This window comes from Thermobia domestica, chromosome 18 (genome assembly GCF_964235325.1).
Source record: "Thermobia domestica chromosome 18, izTheDome1.hap1.1, whole genome shotgun sequence".
NCBI classification, from domain to species: Eukaryota; Metazoa; Arthropoda; class Insecta; order Zygentoma; family Lepismatidae; genus Thermobia; species Thermobia domestica.
Genome location: NC_137471.1, coordinates 150,468,996 through 150,476,787, shown reverse-complemented (window position 1 = coordinate 150,476,787; position 7,792 = coordinate 150,468,996).

Sequence of the window (7,792 nt, the reverse complement as noted above, 5' to 3'; positions counted from 1 at the left end):
TTAAAGTTAAATCCATTCCTTTACCTTCTTTAATTTTCTTGGCTTTATCGTTAAGTTGTTTCTTTGTTAATACATGATCGATATTTAAATCCTTTAGCTCACTGTAAGGAACACTAAACATACAACCTTTAATAGAACACATCTTCCTATTTATCTAAGAGAAAATCTTGGTTTGCAAAAGTACAGTTGTTGTTGCTCCACCAAAATCAATTAAGGAATCATTCTCATCTGTTATCCTTCTCAAAATTATCAACCTTGTCTTTGGATATAGGGAAAAATAATGGATAAGTAGGCTCGTAAATAATACTATGTTTGAACTCAGCATCTGTTTTGAATGATGCTATAATTCCTGTTTCTCTATGTGTGTATTCTGTATCTTTAACAAACATGCCATCAGCTATATTACAGTGAACATTTATAGTATCAAACGGATGAAACTTTGGCAACTTACTTCCAATATGTGTTTTGTTCTTTTCTAAAACTTCATAAAACTCAAATCCAAGAACAGTACCTAAGTTTCCCATCATGATATCAATATCACCTGTTTCTATTTTTACTCTATTTGTTATATGATCCTCTTTTAACGTTATGTTTATGGAGCGAGATTTTAAATACTCATTAAGACTGTTTAAGCTGTATTGTCCATTTGGTATAGGAACAGATTCGCCTCCATACGTAAACCGCGCATTATGTGTAACGTTTGGTGTCAGATATGTACTGTAAAACCCAACTAGTCCTATACTTAAATAGTTGTTCCTGTTGTCTAATTCGTAATGGAGTTTCTTCTTTAAAACCGAAGTATCACTCGTTAGCTTAAATACCTTAGCCATTTATTATATAATAAATGAACGAGTTTGATTTACCTAGAGATATTCCAAGAGAGAAAGTAATCAAGTTAATAGAAGATGTCATTCGAAAGTTAGAATACAGTTTAAAGAAGAAAAAGAGAAAACTACAAATTGTTAAATATGCATACTACACTTTGATCACGTTGTCGGTTATTCTTTCTGCAACAACTGGGTTTATTAATATTTTTATACCTGAAACAATTTACTCAATATTAACAACGTCTCTTGCAACTGGAAGTGCTATAATAACAGGTTTGTCTTCCAAGTTAAACATAAGCAAAAGAAAAGACGAATATAAAACCCTTGTCACTTGTATTAACTCATTTAAAGAACAGTTAGAGATGATAATAACATTGAATGGTGAAATGGACAGCGAATATATAAAAGATACGTTGCTTAAGATCAGAGAACAACTTAAAGATTTAAGATCATAAAAGGTGCCCCGCTGTATTCGGAGGTCCAAAATGTTCTTAAGGGTGAGCAAAACGCTCACCCTACAGTTCATTCTCAAACTGTTTTAACATCTACACAACAGCCGTCGATTTTCCCGACGTCTGTAATGGACGATTTTCTCTATAATAAATGAGTAAGAAAACTATTAATTGGGATGTAAAAGAGATGATAAAAGAAACAACAGCTAAGAAAAGAAATGGAGAGCTTATACCTGATGATGTTCGTTGTGTTATCGTGGGTCCGTCGGCGTCTGGTAAAACGTTTTTGCTATTTAACTTCTTATTACAGCCAGGTTGGTTAAACAATAATTACTTCTACATATATTCTAAAAGCATGAATCAGCCAAAGTATGAGCAGTTAAAAGATCGATTTGAGAAAGCAGAACTAAAGTTTAAGAAGCAAATAGCAACGTTCTTAAGCGGTAATGATTCTATTGTGCCTATTGATGAATGTGAAAAATACTCTGTTGTTGTGTTTGACGATTACATTTTGGAGAATCAAGATACTGTTAGAAATTACTTTACAAGAGGTAGGCATAGACATTTAGACTGTTTCTATCTTGCACAAACATATTCAAAAGTACCTAAACAGCTTATAAGAGATAACGTCAACTTCCTATGCATATTCAGACAAGATGATACTAATCTTAAACATGTGTATAATGAGTTTGTTGGGGAGATATGTCTTATGATAAGTTTAAAGAGATGTGTTCAAAATGTTGGCAAGAAGATTATGGTTTCATAGTAATTGATATGACAAGGAAGGTAAACAATGGTAAGTATAGGAACAAGATAAAACACTTCTTGAACGTTTGATGTTTATTGACGTTTGACGTTTTAACGTTTGACGTTCTTTGACGTTTATTGACGTTCTTTGACGATTATTGACGTTCGTTCGTTTGCTATACAATAAATGGATGAGAAAGAAATTGATAAGAATATTAAGTTGAAAGAGTTCTTGATAATGGGTTTCAAATCTTGGAAGAAAGAAAGAGCAGGTATATAAGATAAATTTAAGACTCAAGAGCAACCTGTAATTGATGCTATTCAAAACTTGGGAAGTGAGATCAAAGAAGTAGCAGAACAAAATAAAAATCTAATAACTGAACTTGTTCCAGTTGCACATAAGACGGCTTCAATAGATCCCAGTCTACTAGAAACACCTAAAAAGATACCTTACGATAGTTCTCCAAGTAGTAGTGATACGCCTATAACGGGAGAAATAAAACAAATGAGAAAACAAATTAGAGACAAAGTGGAAGGAGTAAAACCTTTAACAACAGCACAGTCATTTGGTAAGATTGCAACGAAATATTATAGTAAAAGAAATGACACTGTGTTTGGAATAAGAACTGTAGAAGAAGATGGGAAAATAATAAACAAGATAGGAAATTTGGAAGTTAAAGTGAATGGCGATGATTTGATAATTAATGGTAAAACTTACAAAGGAACAGAAGGTCTATGGGAATTGTTAACGATGAATACTAGTAAAACCATTGAAGATTACGATGATGATGATTTTGAACAGTACAAGGAAATAATAATAGACTCAGATGCTGCCTTCCAAAAATATAATCGAGATAAAAAGGTAGCATCTAGAAGAGGTTCAAAGTACAATAATATTATCAAACCTATTTGGGATAATTATATTAAACCAACTTTACCCCCAACTCCTAAAAAGAACACGACACCTAAAAGGACTGGTGAAGGAATTAAACAATATACAGAGATACCGAAAGAATATATATGGATGGATGATGTGAGAAAGTTAATTGATCGGTTAATAGTTATAGATGGAGAAGAAAAGGCTGGAAATCATAACTTTTACAATGAGAAAGTAGGTATAGTGAGTATGATTAATAATAAGCTTTCACAATTTATTCCTAATGATCCAATAGGTATAGGTTATTTGATTAAGATCTTAAATACGTTACCACCACGATTCTGGAATGATGAGAAGCTTGGAAAAGGATTAGTAAATGATTTGATTAATAAACTCCCATTTGAATTACATATTCCAGGTTTTAGATTTTGCGGGCCTGGGACTAAGCTTCAAGAAAGGTTAGAGAGAGGTGATGAAGGCATTAACCCATTAGATGAGGCTTGTAAAGAACACGATATATACTACAGAGACAATAAAGATACAGAGTCGAGACATATTGCAGATAAGGAACTGGAAACTAAAGCATGGAAAAGAGCATTTAGTAGTGATGCGCCAATTGGTGAACGATTAGCTGCTTTTGGGGTTGGTACTGCTATGAATGCTAAGGTTAAGTTGGGGTGGGGGTTATAAGTTTTTGATTGTTATTAGGCCCTTCACATGTGAAGGACTAATGAGTCTTTTATGGGATATACCCATCAAAGCGCTGTTTCAAGATTTTCTTTATAATAAATGGATAGTGTTGAAAGCTACGAGTTACAGAGTTTTAAAGCTAACACAAGAACATTTAATAATTTGAATGAAGCTAACAAAGATATTGAGTTCGATTTCGACGTGGGGGATGGTTTTATACATCCACACAAAGCAGATTGTCATATGACTTTTGAAATTGTTGGTGCATCAGTCGGAGGAACATTTGGCGCAAATGACACTATAAAACTTGTAGATAACTTCTTCCCATTCTTCTTTTCTCAAATTGAGGTTAGAAAGCATGGAGTTGTTATAGATAAGATTGAGCTACCTGGGATAACATCTACAGCTGTCGGTACATTATAGATTTCCAAGCCAGAAGATGAATATTTAAAACAAGCAGGATTTGAAACAGATGATAAACTTGGTCTAAGAAAGGACTTTAGCGTTTTGTATCCATTAAGATTAATTCCAAGCTTCTTAAGTGATTATAAAGAGGTTATGTGGAAAGGTGGATTGAGAATAACATTTACAAAAGCTAACAACAATAACGATGTTTTGTACAAATGGACTGGATCGGGAGCAGCTCCTCATGATGGAAAAATAACAATAAAAAGTATGGAGATAAGAATGCCTATTGTTGAATACGAATCTAATTACGAAAACAAGTTAAAGTTGAATATTCTTAAAGAACCAAAAATCATGTTTTCATTCCATACTTATCAATGTGTTCAGAAGACTGTTGTAGGTTCTTTCTTAGAGTTTGATGTTACAACTCAATTTAATTCTAGACAATTTGATATGCCTGATTTCGTAGTTGTAATGTTCCAAACTGATAGAAGTGGCAAACAAACGGCAGATGCAAGTAAGTTTGATCATTGTAAGGTAAAGAATATCTATCTTAAGAATGGGAGGAATGAGGTATTTCCAAAAGAATCGAGAAACTTAGATATTGCTAACAAGGATTATTTCAAGATGTACGAAGATTATACTGCATTTAAGAGAATAACATGTGGCAACACCGAAATGTACTATGACCCTAAAGAGTTTATAGATAACAGACCAATGTATGTGATTAATTGCAGTAAGAGGAAGAATGTATCAGTAAACGAGAGAACAAACATAAAGATTGTTGTAGACTTTGCAGAAGCTGTGGCTGGTGATACTATGTTATGTGATTTTAATTGGATGAAAGAACTTCACATATGATCCCAAGAATGAGAAAGTAGTAGAAGAGTTTTAGTTAGTTATCAAAATATCAACGGGCATAAGGGTATCGAAAAGATACCCTCAAACTGTTTTCATTAGCGATTGTTTTATGGAAGTTTTTCCATCAAACGAAATTAACGAAAATGATTAAATATTTTTGAGTGAAGATAAAAATTGAAGAGTGACCGTTGATTTTCTATATAATAAACACGATGGCAAAACACGTTGATTTTTTAAACAACCTTGGAAGTCTTGAACAAAAAAAGGTTATTGGATTAAGAGAATTAGAATTAAATACGGAATATAAGATAGTGAAAATGGAAAAGATTAAAACTAAGTTTGGGAAGAGCATTTTAGTTGAATGTGAAGAGTTTAAGATATTTCTTCCACCTAGATTTACAAAACACTTAACAGATAAAATGATTGATGAGATCGTTAAAGATGGAATAAAAACCAAATACACTGGTCTAAAAGAAAACTATCCAACTGTTGAGTTCTGTATGTAAATCCAAAAATGAATGAAAATGAACAAAAATATGTTGTCAGAACCAAAAAATGGAGTGTTTAGAAATGGATCCTCAAAAAAAGTTCATTCTTACTAATAACTTTAATGTAATTGTGAAAAATGTGCAAACCGAAGTTCAAGTTGTTTTTGATATTAACGGTTGTCTATTCAGCTTGAATTACGATCAGTGGACAGTTTAAGAAGTCATTGTTTCCTATAGAGAACGAGGTTAACAGAAGATTCCATTATCAGTATCCGAACTTGTAATTTTAAGTATTTTCTAAGTGTTTTATGGTAATAAAGCCATAAAACTGAGATCTTTAAACATACACAATGCATAAGTAGAAGCAGTACTTTTGAATATCATTCGAATTTTAAAGATACATGTATAAATAAGAGATTTATTTGAGTTTTTTGTAATTATATCCTCAGAGTTATGCAATTTATAAGACATTGGATAGATAGGAAATTTATTTGTCTATTGATTGCCGTTTGAATTTTGAAAATCGGTTAATATTTGACGAAGTTACAGCAAGTTCAAAATTTCGGGAAATTTCAGGAATTTTTACGGGTTTATTTTTGAGTTTTCGGAAAAATGTTATTCTTTAAAAAAGACTTAGAATTTTGTGTAGATTATGCTAGTATTTTTTATTTTTCAAATATCTGAATTTTTATTTTTGCAGTGTTGCAAACTTAGGGTCAAATTTGTTACTAGACTTAGTGATTTTTTAATTTTATAGGTTGGCAACACTTATGGGTCAGCCAAACACTAATTGCCAAAAAATAAATATCAGCCCTCTATCTCTTATAGGAACCAAGATATCCGCAATTTTCTTATTTTTCGTTTTAAATTTGCCAGGCAGGTGAACATATTCAAGCAGTTACTCACCTACTCAATAGATGGCGTTACATATCACTTAGTTTATCACTTTGCTAATAGATGGCGTTGCTTGTAGAAGTATTTGTTCATATATAAGGACCGATTTTCACTTGATTTCTTGAGCGTAGTGTTAGCCGAGCTCGCTCGCTCATGGTCTGGCCAGCTATGAGTCGTTATCGGCGTGGACGTCGCAGGTTCGAGTCGCCTCCAAGCCGGAAGAAGGATTTTCCCTCTCTCATCTATAAGCCAAGCAAATCAGATTGAGTTGACGTGAATGGAGACTAGCGCTAGTCGGGAATAGAAAACGAAGGCACAAGAGAAGCAGCAGCAGAAGCAGCAGCAGAAAGAGAAACGGAGGCACAACAGAAGCAGCAGCAGCAGAAGCAGCAGCAGAAAGAGAAACAAACAGAAAATGGAGCCTGAGAGGCAGCCAAAAGCAAACTAAACAAACAAATAAGAGAAAGGCGTAAGTCCTCTCAGGTCCACCTGTGCACAGGTTTTGCTGCTTTTTACTTTGAAAATTTATTTATGATTTTAAATGTCATAAAAGCATATGTGCAGTGCAATTACCCAATCTTGCTTTATGCTATCCTTCTGTGTTAAAGTGTAATGGTCAGTGGCGGCTTCATATATGTTTGGGGGCAGTTAGGAGGTAGAGGGGCAAAGTGGGCCAGAAGTTAGGTAACCAAACTACTGAGCTCCAGTATTCAACCTCATTTGTTCTGGCCTGGTGTGACTTCTCGTGGTAGAAAAGAAAAATTATCATTTGATGTCTGCTGATGCAAGTGAGCAAAGTGCGCATTTTGTTAATTAAAAAAATAAGGAAGAAGCTTTACTTGAAAGTTAAGTTAAAATTATATTATTGTAAAATAGTACGAGTTATTGCTTTCTTCTATGCATGAATGTATCGTAGCTTATTAAAAATTCGTGGTTTATGATACAAAACAAGATATTGCGTAGAAATAAGGGGGCTGACTACAAGTTGCATTTTTGATAACGTTTTCCGGTAGTCAGCCATTAGGGACGGCTACTGGATACATATACTCCAGTAGTCATCAACTTATCATTCATTCAATTTAAATGACACATGACATACAACTAAGACACTTAACTAATACGTAGAAGACTTTTCTAACGATTTAATGAAAAAGTAACTGTTATGATGTCACTAATTGCATCATACAAGTATAATACAGTTATAAAGTACGGGACAAAATTAAACGATCGAAAATGCCATTAAAACTTATGACGATGTTGGTCGTTTATTTTTGTCCCGTACTTTAATATCAGTCTGGTATTGTAACCATTTCAATTCTTGTATATTTCTAGAACTGAGGGAAAAAAGGTTAAGGATTAATGGCTGGTCTGAATTATTTCTCTAAAATTTAAAAAGGACAGGTAATGAGTATTTATTTTACCCTAATCAAGGGCGCCAATTTCCCTGTAAATTTGGGGGTCATTCGGATGCGGAAGGTCAGGATTTTAGGACAAATTGCATTCATATTATGCCAAATATTGTATATTCATAAATACAATAGGGGGCCAACA